We start from the raw sequence: 17,520 nt of genomic DNA, 5'->3' as shown, positions 1-17,520 counted from the left end.
CTCAGGACAGTATCTGTGTTGGGGGTACCAAAATCCATTCTTTTGCCTGTGGATATCCGCTTGTCCCAGCACCACTGTTGAAAAGACTATTCTTTCCCCACTGAATATTGTCTTTGCATTCTTGACCATAAAATCCATTGACCATAAATATGAAAGGTTTATTTCTGGACTACCATTCTGTTCCACTGATCTTTATGCCTATCCTGTGCCAGTACAAGACTGTTGTTGGTTACAGTAACTTTGTAGTAAGTTATATAAGTCCTCCGACTTTATTCTTCTTTCTCAAGATTGTCTTGGTTATCACAGGTCCCTTGCATTTCCATATGAATCTTAAGATCAACTTGTCTATTTTGGCAAAACAGGAGGCTGGAATTTTAGTGAGTGTACTGAATCTACAGATAAATCCAGAAAGTATTGCCATCTTAACAATATTAGGTCATCCAATCCATCAACATAGGATGTCTTTCCATTTAGTTAGATCTTTAATTTCTTTCAACAATGTTTGATATATGGTTTTACACTTCTTAATTTTATTCCAAGCTTTTCATTATTTTTGATGCTATTATAAATGGGACTGTTTTCTTAGTTTCATTTTCATTGCAAGTGTGTAAGAACACAATTGACTTTTGTATATCACTCTTGTATCCTGCAACCTGGCTGAACTCACTTGTTGGTTCTAATAGTTTTACAGTGGATTCCTTAGGATATTCTGCATATAAGATCATCTCATTTGCTAATAGACTTTTACTTCTTTTCCAATCTGGATGCCTTTTCGTTTTCTTGACTAATTGCCCTAGTTAAGACCTCCAGTACAATGTTAATAAAAGTCCCATAACAGAACATCCTTGTCTTATTCCTGATTTTGGGAAGCATACACTTATTCTTTTATCACTAAGTATGACATGAGTTAGGAGTTTTCACAGATGGCCTTTATCACACTGAGAAAGGTTTTTTTTTTTTTTCTATTCCCATTTTTTAGTGTTTTTATCATAAAATGGTATTGGATTTTGTCAAATGCTTTTCCTACAGCTATCAAGATGATAATATGTTTGTTGTCCTCTTTTCTATTAATATGTCATACTACGTGGATTGTCAGATATTAAACCAAGCTTGCATTCCTGGGATAAATCATACTGGACCAGTGTATAATCCTGGCATGATACTGGATTAAGTTTGCCAGTATTTTGTTGAGATTTTTTTGCATGATTATCCATAAAGAATACTGGTCTGTTAACTTGTTTGTGATGTCTTTGTATGGTTTTGGTAACAGAGCAAGGACATCCTCAAAGGATGAACTGGGAAGCATTTCCTCCTTTTTATTTTGAAAGTTTGCCAAGAACTTCCATCTGGTTAAGTTTGGTAGAATATGAACTGTGAGGTCATCTGAGTCTGGGCTCTTTGTGAGATTTTTGTTGTTGTTGTTAATTCAATCTCTTCTTATTGTTCTAGTCAGATTTTCTATTTTTTTCTTGAGTCAATCTCAGTAGTGTCTGTCTAGGAATGCATACATTTCATCTAGGTTATCTAATTTGTTGTCATAATTGTTCCTAGTAATCCCTTATAATTCTCTTCATTTCTGTAAGGTCTGCAGTAATGTCCTCTCTCATTCCTGACTGTATTAATTCGAGTCCTATTCCTGTTTTTCTTCCTCAGTCTAACTTCAGGTTTGTCATTTTGTTGACCTTTTCAATTTTTGGTCTGTTGATTTTTACAACTTTTTCTATGTTAATTATTTCTACTCTATTCTTTTTTTTCCTCCTGCTTGCTCTTTTGGTTTAGTTCGTTCTTCTCTCTTTCTTCTTTTTTAATATAGGTGTTGACACCTATAAATTTCCCTCTGAGCACTGCTTACACTGACTCCTCTGAGTTATGGTGTGTTGTTTTCCCCCCTGCATGAAGCATAGCAGGTGCTCAATAAACATTTACTGTTGAACACTGAATGAGTGGCAGTTTTCTTTTGTGATAAAACATACCTAAGATTTATCATTTTAACCACTTTTAAGTGTATAGTTAGGTGACATTAAGTACATTCATACTGTTGTGCTACCATTACCACCATGGTAAGTTGGTTATTTTTTCCCAATCACCTTCACCTCAGAATATTTTCTAATTTTCTTGTGGTTTCCTCTTTTACCACCGGTGACGCAGTGTATTGCTTAGTTTCCACATATCTGTGAGTTTCCCAAATTTCCCTGTTATTGATACCTAATTTCATTCCATTGTGGTCAGAGAAAATACTTTGTATAATTCCCATCCTTTTAAATTTATTGAGTCCTGTATTCACGGTATATGATCTGTCCTAGAGAATATTCCACAAGCACCTGAGAAGAACATGTATTCTACTGTTACTGAATGCAGTGTTCTACAAATGCCTGTTCCTTAATGATTTAAAAGTTTGTCCGCATCTAGAGCACATTTAAGAAAAAAATATAGTCAGTGATTTAAATCTTAAACTTTTCATGTTTTTGCCCACTTTTTATACTGACTACTTATTTCATTTATACACAAAAATCAGGTCTTCCCTTTAAAAATAAAAATCTTAAGTTTTTAGCACCATATTAAGAGTTGGTTTCTAAGAGTGAAAATTGTTTAAAAGTTAAGTAGAAAAGACTATATATGTTCACATAAGAGATTTTCTAAGGTTTCTGAAACATGAAATCCCCAGACTTAAGTGAGTAAGAATAAAGAAGAGCATTTGATATGTCACTTGATAGCAGGACAGCTGACACGGCCATCCCAAATTTCCCAAGGGAGCCAGGTTACAACGAGTTTACAAAAAGAAAACCCAATTAAGTACTGGTTATTTAGTGTGAAGACACAAGGTGTAAGAAGGCTTGGGATTTAAAAGAAGAGAGTTTTTCTCTGTTACTGAATTTAAAAAAGTCACGCTATAAAGAAATAATGCAGCAGTAATTTCAAATTTGGCTTTCACTTCAGCAATTTAAAATAAGCATAGCAAAAATAACTAAATAAAATAAGCACAGCTATGTAACATTTGTAACAATACTTTCCAATTCATTAAGTGATTATACAAATGATACTCTTTTACCTCCCTCACCCCCACAAAACCTCTGCAAATTATCATGCCCATTTTACAAAAGAGAAAACAGGTTCAGAAGCAAAGTGACTTCCAGGATCACATAGCAAGTATGAATCAGGATATGAACCTCAGCTTATAATGCCAAATCCAGGGCTAATTTTATTAAGTCATAGCTGCTTCCTCTCTAACAATATGCATGGGTCCCTGAGTACTTCAGACATGCATATATTGTATAATTTAGGGAAAAGACCTATAAAGGAAGGATATATCCACCATACTTAATGTTCTTAAAATAAGCCTGAATGGAGAGGAGCAACTAGCACCTGGCACAGAACCACACATTAAGCAAGTGCTCTATAAAAAACAAATGAAGAGAAAGAACCATATGCATCCCCACAAGTAACCCTAGGAAAGTAGTCAGCAATGTGTAGTTCAGAGTATTCCCCACAGATGCCAATGACAAGCCAAAGACATGATTAAAAATAGGAAGAAAGAGAGAAAAAAGGGTAATGCATAATCACTGGGGAAACAGTGAAATAAACATAAACTTTTTGTCCTATTTTTGCAACTTGTCAATCTATTATTACTCAAAAATGAAAGAAGGAAAAGTGAAAATATACACATGATATGGATAGGCTGTTGTCAGTGAACTAGTTTCCTAAGTTCGTATAATGCCTAATGTAGCAGCCAACCTGCCAGGCATTGCCTTCAATGAGCTCCAGGTTCATTGGGGAGAAAAAGAAGTGGACAATCTACTTCAAAACAATATATCTAGGTGCTTTCCAGTAAGACTATCTACTTTTCTGACGACTCCTTAATAGGCAGGGAGAAAGGAAGACTTCGACAATGAAACAAATGTAAAGGTACCACTGGACAACACTATCCTAGGCGTGTAATGATGTAAAAGTAAGCTTTGCTTCCTGTCTCTTACCTCCAAATCATTTCCCTGGCTTCCAGTCCTTGCTCCAGCAAGACTCATACTGAAGAGACAGAATCTGATGGACTGGGAAGACCTACACAGATAGTCACAGAGCCTTTAATGATATGGGAGTCTTATACTAGCTGAAGAAGACCTGAAAGGAGGGCTTTAGGGATTCATTGACAAATCGTATCTTACTATGCTTAGCTTCAAATCCTGTTAATGCCATACAAGTGATCTGGCAGAGAAAAACAATTCAGAACATCAGCTGAGCAAAGACAAAGATGATTCAAACGACAACTTCATATACTGTGTTCTACTCATCCTCATTCAACTAATTTTTCAAGCAGACTTTAAATCTACGCTTTACTAGGCTTACACAACAGCTAGGGAAATTTTGCTGTATTTCTCGTATCAACCAGAATAGAAGAGCGCTATTAACAAAATAACACTTTTTACATTCATACTTTATGGATTTGGGGAAAAAATTCCAAGAAAGTACAAAAAAGAGATCTGTGTTTTAACTGTTAGTAAATACTGAATTGTACATACAGATGCTCAGTTTCCAAACCAAGTTGTAACTGCCTCAATATTTTTCCATTTACTTAATCCTTGCCAATACTAGCATATTTTTTTAAGATTTTATTTATTTATTTTTAGAGAGGGGGGAAGGGAGGGAGAAAAAGAGGGATAGAAACATTGATGTGAGAGAGATACATTGATTAGTTACCTCTCACACCCCCCCAATTGGAGATCTGGCCCACAACACAATCATGTACCCTGACTTGGAATTGAAATGACAACCCTTTAGTTCACAGGCCAGCACTCAATCCACTGAGCCACACCACTCAGGGCTAACATGTTTTTTTAATACCAAAACACCTAACCCTTCTCACTCTAGTTATACATTTAAACAAAAAGATTGCTTACGGATATAATCGGATATAATCAAATGCTTCAATACACTGCTGTGAGATAAGCTTCAAACTAAGGCAATTTGGAAACATCTATCAATAACCTTTAAGTATATCTTTTGGTCCAATAAGTCCAAATCTATGAATGAATCTAAGGAAATAATGTGTCTAGTATGTTAAAATGTATATATAAAGTTGTTCCATGAAGCTGTTCAGAAAACTTTAATAAAAATAACACTAAATGTTCAAGAACAGGAAATTAGGAAATTACAGTACACCCAAACAGCTCACCATGAAGTCATTAAGAACAACGGTAAAAATACGCTCTTACTGGCCCAGAAATATATCTACAATCGTTAGTGACAAGAGCAAACTAGAAAACAATATGTTTATTACATCATTTTAGTTCATAAAATAAAAAGTAGATATTCTTAATGCACAGAAAAAGTATGATAGAAAATATACCAAAATGTTAACACTCAATTTCCCACAATGAAAATGTACTATTTATATAACAAATATAATACATGTTAAAAATATTAGTGGTACTAGCAGAACAATGCTGCAAGCTATAAATGCACACATAGGCTTATATATGTATAGAATGTCTGTAAGACCATTTAAGAATCTAGAACAATGGTTGCCTCTGGAAAAAAGATGCCGAAGAATGGACAAAAGGGTAGAAGACGACTTACAATTCCCTCTCTATCCTAGTGTACCTTTTAAACTTTTTAACCATATAAAAGCTATCAATTCAGATTTCCAGCCAAGATGGAGGCGTATGTAGACACACTATGCCTACTCACACAACCAAAAATAGGACAACAAATAATTTAAAAACAAAAAATAACCAGAACTGCCAGAATATCAATCTCTATAGAAGTCTGACAACCAAGGAGTTAAAGAAATATTCATCCAGACCAGCAGGAGAGGCAGACAAGGGCATCTGGAGCTGAGAGGATGCGCGGGCAAGGCAGTGACCAGAGGACCTGGGTGGGCAAGGCGGCTGCTGGCAGACCAGATGGTCCCTCATTTGCATGAGGATAAACCAGTAGGAACAACTGGGAAGCGAGAGAGACCACACGACCCAGGGTTACAGCACGAGGAAATGAAGCCTCAAAACCCCTGACTGAAAAAACTTGTGGGGGTTGCGGCAGTGAGAGAAACTCCCAGCCTCACAGGAGAGTTCATGGGAGAGACCCACGGGGTCATAGATGGTGCACAAACCCACAGACCCGGGAATCAACACCAGAAGGGCCCAAGTTGCTTGGGAGTAGTATAGGAAGTGACTGAAAACAGCCAAGAGCCGAGCAAGAGCATTATTCCCTGTCAGACCCCTCCCAGACACAAAGCAGCAATGTGGGTTGGCCCAAACCAGTGAATACCTAAGATCCCACCACTTACACTGGCCAACCAAGACAAAAAAAAAAAAAAAAAAAAAAAAAAAAAAGGCCCAACTGAAATAACAGATCAAAACTACAGGAAAAATACAAGCAATGAAGAGCAGTCAATCTGTCAGAGGCAGACTTCAAAACACTCGTATTAGGACACTCACAGAAATGACTGAGTACAGTCACAAAATAGAGGAAAAAGTGAAGGCTATGAAAAATGAAATAAAGGAAAATGTACAGAGAGCCAACAGTGAAGGGAATGAAACCAGGACTCAGTCAGTGGTTTGGACCTAAAAGAAGAAATAAACATTCAACCAGAACAGAATGAAGATGTAAGAATTCAAAAAAATGGGAGAACCAAGATGGCAGCGTAGGTAGACACACTGCGCCTTCTCGCACAAGCAGAACTGACAGAAAATCGAACGGCAAGGAAGTCTGACACCAAGTAGATAAAAAAGAAACATACATCCAGACCGGCAGGAGGGGCAGAGATGGGCACCGGGGCGGAGAGGAGTCGAGTGGCCATGGCAGGACCGAGACTGGTGGAGTGTGGGATGAACGGGGCAGGCAGTCTGACCACTAGCAGACCCTGCGACCCCACATTCGCACACAGATAAACCGAGAGGACCGGACTCAGAGTGGCGGAGAACGGGGCAGGCAGAGCAGCGGGTAGTACCCCGCGGGCCCCACACTCACACACAGATAAACCGGGACGAACTGCGGGGAGCAGAGCAGACCGAGTAACCCAGGGCTCCAGCACGGGGAAATAAAGCCTCAAACCTCTAATTGAAAACGCCCGTGGGGGTTGGGGTAGCAGCAGGAGAGACTCCCAGCCTCACAGGAGAGGTCATTGGAGAGACCCACAGGGGCCTAGAGCATGCACAAGCCCACCCACTCGGGAACCAGCACCGGAGGGGCCCAATTTGATTTTGGGTAGCAGAGGGAGTGGCTTAGGTCCGGGGGAGAGTGGAGCGGGAGCCATTGCTCCCTCTGGGCCCCTCCCCCACGTACAGCGTCACAGCGCAGCCACCAGCGTTAACCACCCTGGTGAACACCTAAAGCTCTGCCCCTTTATGTAACAGGCACGCCAAGACAAAAAAAAAATGGCCCAAATGAAAGAACACTTCAAAGCTCCAGAAAAAATACAACTAAGCGAGGAAGAGATAGCCAACCTATCGGATGCACAGTTCAAAACAATGGTTATGAAGATGCTCACAGAATTGGTTGAATCTGTTCGAAAACCAGATGAAAAAATGAAGCCTATACTAAGAGAAACAAAGGAAAATGTACAGGGAACCAATAGTGATGCGAAGGAAACTGGGACTCAAATCAACAGTGTGGACCAGAAGGAAGAAAGAAACATCCAACCAGAAAAGAAGGAAGAAACAAGAACTCGGAAAAATGAGGAGAGGCTTAGGAACCTCCAGGACATCTTGAAACGTTCCAACATCCGAATTATAGGGGTGCCAGAAGGAGAAGAGGAAGAACAAAAAATTGAAAACTTATTTGAACAAATAATGAAGGAGAACTTCCCTAATCTGGCAAAGGAAATAGACTTCCGGGAAGTCCAGGAAGCTCAGAGAGTCCCAAAGAAGCTGGACCCAAGGAGGAACACACCAAGGCACATCATAATTACATTAAACAAGATTAAACAGAAGGAGAGGATCTTAGAAGCAGCAAGAGAAAGAGAGACATTTACCTACAAAGGGGTTCCCATCAGACTGTCAGCTGATTTCTCAAAAGAGACCTTACAGGCAAGAAGGGACTGGCAAGAAGTATTCCAAGTCATGAAAGGCGAGGGCCTACATCCAAGATTACTGTATCCAGCAAAGCTATCATTTACAATGGAAGGGCAGAAAAAGTGCTTCTCAGATAAAGTCAAGTGAAAGGAGTTCATCATCACCAAGCCATTATTATATGAAATGTTAAAGGGACTTATCTAAGAAATAGAAGATAAAAAATATGAACAGTAAAAATGACAGCAAATTCACAGTTATAAACAACCACACCTAAAACCAAAACAAAAGAAAACTAAGCAAACAACTAGAACAGAAATAGAACCACAGAAATGGAGATCACATGGAGGGTTATCAACAGGGGATTGGGAGGGGGAGATAGGGTGGAAAGGCACAGAAAATAAATAGCATAATAGGTGGATAATAGACAGGGGGGAGGGTAAGAATAGTGTAGGAAATGTAGAAGCCAAAGAACTTTTAAGTATGACCCATGGACACGAACTATAGGGGGGAAATGTGGGAGGGAGGGGGTGGGCAGGATGGAGTTGAGTGAAGGGGCGGAAATGGGACAACTGTAATAGCATAATCAACAAATATATCAAAAAAAAGAATTCAAAAATATGAGAGGCTTAGGAACCTCCAGGACATCTTTAAACGTTCCAACATCCGAATCATAGGGGTGCCAGGAAGAAAAGAGGAAGAGCAAGACACTGAAAACTTATTTGAAAACATAATGAAGGAGAACTTACCTAACCTGGCAAAAGAAATAGACTTCCAGGAAGTCCAGGAAGCTCAGAGAGTCCCAAAGAAGTTGGACCCAAGGAAATACACATCAAGGCACATCATAATTACATTACCCAAACTTAAAGGTAAGGAGAAAATCTTAAAAGCAGCAAGAGAAAAGAAGACAGTTACCTACAAAGGAGTTCCCATAAGACTCTCAGCTGATATCCCAAAAGAAACCTTGTAGGCAAGAAGGGGCTGGAAAGAATTATTCCAAGTCATGAAAGGCAAGGACCTACATCCAGGATTGCTCTATCCAGCAAAGCTTTCATTTAGAATGGAAGGGCAGATAAAGTGCTTCCCAGATAAGGTCAAGTTACAGGTTCATCACCACCAAGCCCTTACTATATGAAGTGTTAAAGGGACTTATCTAAGAAAAAGATGATCAGAAATATGAACAGTAAAATGACAACAAACTCACAACTATCAACAACCAAACCTAAAACAAGAACAAACTAAGCAAACAACTAGAACAGGAACAGAATCACTGAAATGGAGACCACATGGAGGTTTATCAGCAGGGAGGGGGAGGGGAGGAATGGGGGAAAGGTACAGGGAATAAGTAGCATAAACGGTAGGTACAAAATAGACAGGGGGAGATTAAGAAGAGTATGAGAAATATAGAAGCCAAAGAACTCATACATTTGACCCACAGACATGAACTGAGGAGGGGGAATGCGATTGGGAGGGAGGGTGCAGGGTGGATGGGAATAAAGAGGAAAAAATGGGACAACTGTTATAGCACAATCAATAAACTATATTTTAAAAAAGCTATCTAGTCAAAGAAAATATAAATTTTAAGACATTAAAAAGCATGTTAAAATTCTTCGTAGTTAAATCACACTGTATCCAAAACCTTAAAGTTATTTGTAAAGTCAAATAAAAGTATAATCCTGAAACCACAGGCATCATCAGTTGCTACACCAAGAACTGAAAAATATAGAAGAGCCAGCTATTGAGCAAATTGTCCACTTCTAGTATTCATATCTAGAAGGCAGTATTGGTAACACCTAAAAAGCAAAGTTTATTCCCAAACCTAGCAAAGTTTTTTTTAGAACCTTGCAAAGGTCAAAAACAGACAACAAACACAACAAGCATTTGATGAATTTTTTATCACTGAATTAGAGCCATGTTTCAATGCAAAAATGACATATGACAAAACAGAGTCATATGCTTTTACAAAATAACATTTTTAAGTGTATTACCTATGGAGTCTCATACTGCAGACTGCGTTTTATTAAAGCCTCCAGGGTGAATAATTTAGCAACATCTCTCAAAATTTTAAAGGCATATAACTTTGAACCCAAAATATCAACTTATGTGAATTTATTTATTCATAATAAGTTATGACAGAATTATTCTTTGTAGCACTGTTTATAAACGCAAAAGACTGGGAACAACAATGTTCCTCAACAGAGGGCTAGATAAATTATGGTATGCCATACAATGGCATACTATTCACCTATACTCTTCATTTAAAAAAAGAAAGAAAGAAAGAAAACAAAGAGGAAGACTTTGGCCCAAGCTGGTGTGGCTCAGTGGATTGAGTGCAGGCCTGTGAACCAAAAGGTCGCTGGTTTGATTACTGGTCAGGGCACATGCCTGGGTTGCAGGCCAGGTCCCCAGTAGGGGACGTATAAGAGGCAACCACACATTGATGTTTCTCTACGTCTTTCTCCCTCCCTTCCCTTCTCCCTAAAAATAAATAAATAAAATCTTAAAAAAAAAAAAGGAAGCCTTTAAGTACTGCCATAAATGATTTCCCAGATACATTAAGTAAAAAAATAAAATAAAATAAAGAACGAAAAATGGAGGGTAGTCTGTAATAGGCCACTATCTGTATAAAAATTGGCAGGGAGGATAGGTATGCATACATACATGCATTTTTTCACACATGCATTTAATAATATTAGAGTCTTCAGGAAAGGGAACTGGGTGGATCACAAGATAGGAGGAAAACTTAAATTTTAATTCATGTGTATATATTACCTATTCAAAAATAAGTATTCTACATTTTTTAAAAATTAATGCATGCTAACTTACAGCTCTCCTCCTTTCTAAGTAGTTTAAACAAGAGGAAAAGATTCTTCATATACAATTACAATGGATTCAAACTTGCTCATAATAAAAAGGGACTTAAGAATATTCCCTAGGTATCTTCAAAAAAAAGTTTACAGCCAACCCTGGCCAGTGTGGCTCAGTTGACTGGAGCATGGTCCGTAACCAAACAGTTGCAGGTTTGATTCCCAGTCTGTGCACGTGCCTGGGTTGTGTGTTCGTTCACAGATCTGGGCATGTACAGGAGGCAACCCACTGATGCTTATCTCTTGCATTGATGTTTCTCTCTCTCACTTCCTCTCTCCTTCCCTCTAAAAGCAATGAAAGAAAAGGTCCTCGGCTGCATATTTAAAAAAAAAAAATTACAGCCCATAATACATATAAAAATGCATCATTATCCAGAGCCATCTCAATAGCAGCCAGTTTCCCAAAAGCACAATGTCTAACTCCCATCCCCAAAATTCCACAACTGAAATCTGAAAATGTAAGAGTCCTGATTTTCCCAAGACCTAGAGTTCTCTGTAAGGTATTAGCTTCAAACAGCTTTCTCTCAGCAAGAATAGTGCTTTCTTGGCTCTTGTAGCCACTTCACAGAATTAGATCATGGCATGAATAGGGCCAAGAATTAGGGTCCTCGTCCCATGGTCACAAGCTAGGTCCCCAGACAGCCAACACAGCTCTCATAAAGATGGCAACAGGCAGATCACCGAGTGGCCAACCAGTTGAGTGTATACCTGGTTCAGGGCCTCATATCTTTTAGGTCAATATAGAAAGGGGACACATCTCTCTTTTACCACCAGACCAGAAGCCTTTCCCTAGCCTTTCCCTATTCTGTCTTCTCAGGATATACTCTAGAATAACTCTTAAATGGCAACAGTTTTTTTTTAAAAGCTTTCTGTGTTTTGGGTCCATTTCTCATTAACACTTTATGTACAGCCTTTCTGCATGCCCTTCACTCACCACATTTCAGCCTAAAAGAGATCTTGCAATCAAATGATTATGAGATGTTCCTTACCTTCCAGAGCCTAATCATTCTTTCAGACTCCATAAAAATCATTATTATACAATTTATCTAAGTATTGTTACTTTGTCCACATAAATGTTCTTGTGAAAATTTCACGAATCTACTCTAAGTCTAAAAAGAATGAGAGAATTAAAAGCTTTTTCCATCATGCTCACTCTTAAAATGCAGTCACAGACCATAGAAAATCTACTTGGTATGCCAATCACTACCAAGAAATAAATTCAATCAGCATCAGACAGAAAATTCTCCTTAATTTTATACCTACTAGGTAAGGTACTATTTTACACCTACTAGGATGGCTTTAAATTTAAAAAAAATAAAGAAAATAAGTGTTGGCAAGGATGCGGGAAACTTCCATATGTTGCAGGGAGTGTAAAATGATACAGCCACTGTAGAAAAGTTTGGCAGTTTCTCAAAAAGCTGAATTACCACCCAACCTATTAGGCCTACCCCTCGGTATATACCCAAAAGAACTGAAAGCAGAGACTCAAACATAAATTTGCAAACCAATGTATATCGCAGCATTGTCTACAATAGTCAAAAAGTGGAAACAACCCAATTTCCATCAACAGATGAATGAATTAACAAAATGTAGTATATCTATACAATGGAATATTATTCAGCAATTAAAAAGGATTAACTTCTTCCTCTCTCTCTCTCTAAAATCAGTAAACATATTCCCAGGTGAAGATTAAGAAACAAAGAAAGAGCATTCTGATACATGCTATACGACATGAATGAACCTTGAAAATATCATGCTAAGTGAAATAAACCAATGGCAAAAGGACAAACACTGTATGATTCCACTTATATGAAATATCTAGAACAGGCAAATTCAGAGACAGAGAACAGATAAGAAGTTACCAGTGGCTCAGGGAGAAGAAAGAATGGGGATTTACTGCTTAATAGGTGTGTTCCAGTTTGGAGTGATAGAAAAGATTTAGAAGCAGACTGCGGTGATGGTTACACAACAGTGTGAATGTACTTCACACTGTGAACAGCCACCAGCAACAAGAAGACTATAGACAATGAGCTGTTTTTATACAGTTCAACTACTCTTGGAAAGACTGGCTTATTATTCCTACAATGAACTCAGCTACTCTACATTAGGAAGGGTACTGCTCTGCAATTCATTTTCTATACAACAGGCCTCTGTCAGCATGTCTGAGCAACTCTTCCTTCATAAGAGTCTGCCTCTACCCACAGGAAAGACACACTATGAGGAAACTGAGCAGAATGTTAGCTAGAAAGTAGGCCTGAGGCAGCACTCAAACTCTGGTGGTGTCAGAATCACCTGGTAAACCCAATAAAAAAGTGGATACCTCAACTCTACCACCAGACATTCTTATTACTAAATACAGGGTGGGGCAATAGTAAGTTTACAGTTGTGAGTACTCAAAAGTGTCTATTCTTGTATTATTTTTTATTAATCATTGTATTATTTTTCCATACACACAACTGTAAACCTATGTTTGCCCTACCCTATATTTCAAGCATGGCCCTTGAGCACAACTGTGTAAAGAAACACTTGAAGGTAGGCCACAAAAATGTTAACTACCGTCTGATACTGACACAAGACCAATCTGCTACCCAAAGCAAAGGATGCCTCCGTACTCATCCAGAAATGCACTCTTTGTCAGTGCTGGACGGGAGGGGAAACCGAGTAAGGGAGATCACCAGCACAGAATATCCAAAAAAACTGCTTATCGTTGGTTCATATAAAAGTCTGTCATAATTGCTTATACTTTTTTAAAATACAAGAAATGAAAAAGGAAAATAACATACATTCTACACCCTGCAGAGTAACAAAAATATACTTAAGTTATATTACCAGAAGTTGGTAAAAAAAAAAAAGAAGTTGGTGAAACTGCTACATCCTTGGATTGCTAAGAAAATTATTAACTGGTACAACTTGTTGGTCAGGCAATGTGTATCAAAAATCATCCAATAATCTCACTTTGAATTTATCATAAATAAAACAACACAAAAAGAAACCAACCATATTCAAAAAGAGAGTCACTGTTGTAGTATATTAAGTAAAAGATACCTGCATGTCAAGGATCCCAGTTTACCAAAATTTGCCATATCATTTCAAATATGACAAAGCTATTAAACATTAAAATGATGCATACTATATCGTTACGCAGAAACTATTCATTAAACATGCAAGACCTGAAATTACTTTCTACAAAGTATGAACATATGGGCAGCCTCAAAAGGTGAAAAATCATAGCTTGTATTAGAATGGATTGATGTGGGTTTTCTGGTCTCTGAACTTTCTGTATTATTGCTATATTACTGTAATAAAACTATAAATAATTTTAGTTTTGACAAGTAAATGGACAACAGTTACAGAAGCAGGTGGAAAGTTATCCTGAATGAAGATAAACTCACCAAAATGTGCCATGCTAATAGATGACCACAAGGCCAGTTCTACGTTTGTTTTTCACAAAAAGATAAACCTTAACAGATATATGTAATATTAAACCCTGAATTTACAATTTTTAAGAAGCAATCATAAATACACTAAAAAGTAGGAGGAAATATGGTTTGGCAGCTATTCACATGGCAAAAAGATCAGAAGACTTCATGAAGCCCTACTTCAATATAAGGCAACAAAACGTAGCTATGTAGCTAAGAAACAGTTTACAATGAAAAAAGAACTAAGCTGAGAAACAGAAGAGCCAGTTCTCATCCTAGCTCTACCACATACTAGAATTTAACTTGGAGGTCTTGGTTTCTCACCTACAAATTGACAGGATGACCCGCCCATCTACCTACCTACCTCACAGGATTTGAAAGGGAGCAAATAAGATTATGAATATTAAAAGTGCTTTGAAAAAAAAGGTTCCATCCCTTAAATCTGGCTATTATATGAATTCATACATATATAGCTACAAAAAAAGGTTAACAGTGTTTATAAGGACAAGTTCCAAACTGATAGTAAGTGGACAATGCTTCCCAAGGGCCCTGGGATCTGGGGCCATGTATTTCACCTTATCTGCACTGTTCTAATCTTTTAGGAAACTCTATTCACATATTACTTGGTAAGTTTTTAAATTTGTAAAAGCCAATGCCATCACTAACAATACTAATACAGAGTGCAGGGTTCTCAAACTTTGGGGATTTTAAGAGTCAACTAGGCATTAGTAAAAACTGTGGCTGCCCAGGCTCCATTCAGACTTAACTGACCAAATATCTCTAGGTAGACAGAAATAAGTTAAATAAGGCCAGGCCATTTATATTTTAAAAAGCTCTCCAAGTGATTCTGGTGACTTGATTACTGCTACTACTACATTATTATTAACAGTAATTGTACATGCTTTGTATTAACCCATTTATTATATGCTAGCCACTATTCTCAGCACTTTACATGTATTATCTCATTTAATCCTTGTAAGAACTCCCTAAGTAGGCACTACTATTAAAATCATCCTCTCTTTACCCTCATTTTGTAAGTGAAAACATTAAGAGACAAAGAGATGATTTAACTAGCCCAAGGCACAATGTCACAGAGCTGGTTAAGTGGCAGAGCCAAATGCACAATGAAGTCTGAAAATCATTGGTAGAGTTTCCTAACCTAAGACAATAGCTGTATATGGCTCAAATCAAATTGTTTTATTTCAAACACTGCATTTAAAAGACTCTAACAAAAACAGAGTTGCCTAAAGAAAGCATGCTGAAATCCTATTAAACCAGGACGGATTTACACACCTCCAGCATAATCAGCATCTATTCATAACATCCTGTCTGACTGTCCTAGATTGCGAGCCCCTGAAACGTGAGGGCCACATATGTCTTCAACTGCACTCGCATGGTATCTGGTGCCTAACAAAAAGAAAGGGTTTAATACTTGAATTAATCAATAAATCTAGAAAGGGCCTGGTGACTGTCCTGGGAAATGAAAGGCTATTATGTGGAGAAGAAACAGACTTAACTCATGTTGTTTCAGGGGGGATAATTAAAATCAACAGGTAAAAGGGGGAGGTAGAAATTATGGTAAATTTCCTAAAATACCTTTCTAGCGACCAAGACCTGTCCAGTAAGGATGAAGTGGGTCTGCAGTGTGAGGCTGATGATCAAACTACAGTAGACAGAAGGATACTGGACTACAGGGCCTCTAAAAACTTGCCTAAGGCTCAAATTCTATTATTCTAAGTTATAATACATTGATTTATTCTTTTTTTTTTTAAGATTTTACTTATTTACTTTTAGAGAGAGGGGAAGGGGGGTAGAAAGAGAGGGAGAGAAACATTAATGGTTGACTCTTGCATACACCAACTGGGGACCTGGCCTGCAACCTAGGCACGTGCCCTTCCTGGGAATTGAACTGGCGATCTTTTGGTTCACTGGATGGCACTCAATCCACTGAGCCACACCAGCCAGGGCTGCTTTATTCTTTCATACATTATATAGTGACAAGTTCGACAAGGCTCAGGAGTAAGCAACAGAGGATACCACAAAGTGTTCTACAAACTCATAGTGCCCTCAAGGATCTAGACAAGAGTAAATGCACAGGAGTGAGCTTCCAAGGAGGAAGGTAAGGAATATCTACAACAGAAAACAGCAAGGACACAGGAAGAAAGTCAACAAAAATGTTAAGGAAGAATGCCGCCATGTGAGCTAGATCTTTAGGGATCTATGGGGAAAGGCAGAATCTGGAGCTGCCACAGAATCTGCGGGGCAAAAAGCATTCAGTATGGCAGTAGAGATCTGAGTGTAAAAGGAGAAGAAAAGCCCTGGGGTGGTGAAACAATTAGTGAATTCTAGTGCTAAAATTAAGTCCTTTAGAGATCACTTAGTTACACATATATTTCATGGATGTTACCCTGACTGCACTGGGTAAAAAAAAAAAATAAAAAAATAATTTAAGATTTTATTTATTTTTAGACAGAGGGGAAGGGAGGGAGAAAGAGAGAGAAATATCAATGTGTGGTTGCCTCTTGAATGCCTCCCACCAGGGACCCTGCCCCCAACTCAGGCATGTGCCCTGACTGGGAATCCAACAGGAGACCTTTTGGTTTACCGGCCAGCACTCAATCCACTGAGCCACACCAGCCAGGGCATAAAAAGATTAATTTCTTAAATTACACTTTACAAACCAGAAACTATTTAATCAGTAATTTCTTCTTTACTTAGTTGTGCACGGTTTTTTGTTTTTTGGGTTTTTAATAACTAATAGATCGTTCTCTTATTTGCTAGGAAATCTTTTATACGATTATTTTTAAACAGTTGTTTTTCACTACTATCTATTCTTTCCACTATTTAATATGACAAACTGACAGTTTTAATTAACTCAACTCTAATATTTATAACCCCTTCAATGGTTATAATATTTACTAACAGTACTACAAAATAAAAGTATTACATAATTATCTAAAAACTGTAACTTTTAAGTAGTAGACTGTTAAGACTACATGGAGTTTCAAAAAACAAATTTAAGTCTCAGATCCAAGAAACTATCTCACCCAATTTATAAATCATGACACTGAGTCAGTTAAAATAAAATTAACAAAAGACTAAAGCAAAATATCTAAATTAAAAACCAGTCAACAAAGTGTAACACATTTGAACAATAAACTTAATGTTCTCCTAGCCAAAATTATTTCTCAACATCCCTGTCAAACTATTTTAAGGATCTGAAATCTTGCTCTA

General features: G+C 37.8%; 1 protein-coding gene across 22 annotated transcripts in view; it reads right to left on the bottom strand.

Moving 5' to 3' along the window:
• The window catches only part of CLASP1 (cytoplasmic linker associated protein 1), a 259,814-nt gene that overhangs the window by 240,213 nt on the left and 2,081 nt on the right, over positions 1–17,520 (bottom strand). The window lies entirely within an intron of this gene.

The sequence above is a fragment of the Desmodus rotundus genome, chromosome 2 (assembly GCF_022682495.2).
Source record: "Desmodus rotundus isolate HL8 chromosome 2, HLdesRot8A.1, whole genome shotgun sequence".
Lineage (NCBI taxonomy): Eukaryota > Metazoa > Chordata > Mammalia > Chiroptera > Phyllostomidae > Desmodus > Desmodus rotundus.
This window is presented reverse-complemented; position numbering and strand designations above follow the sequence as displayed.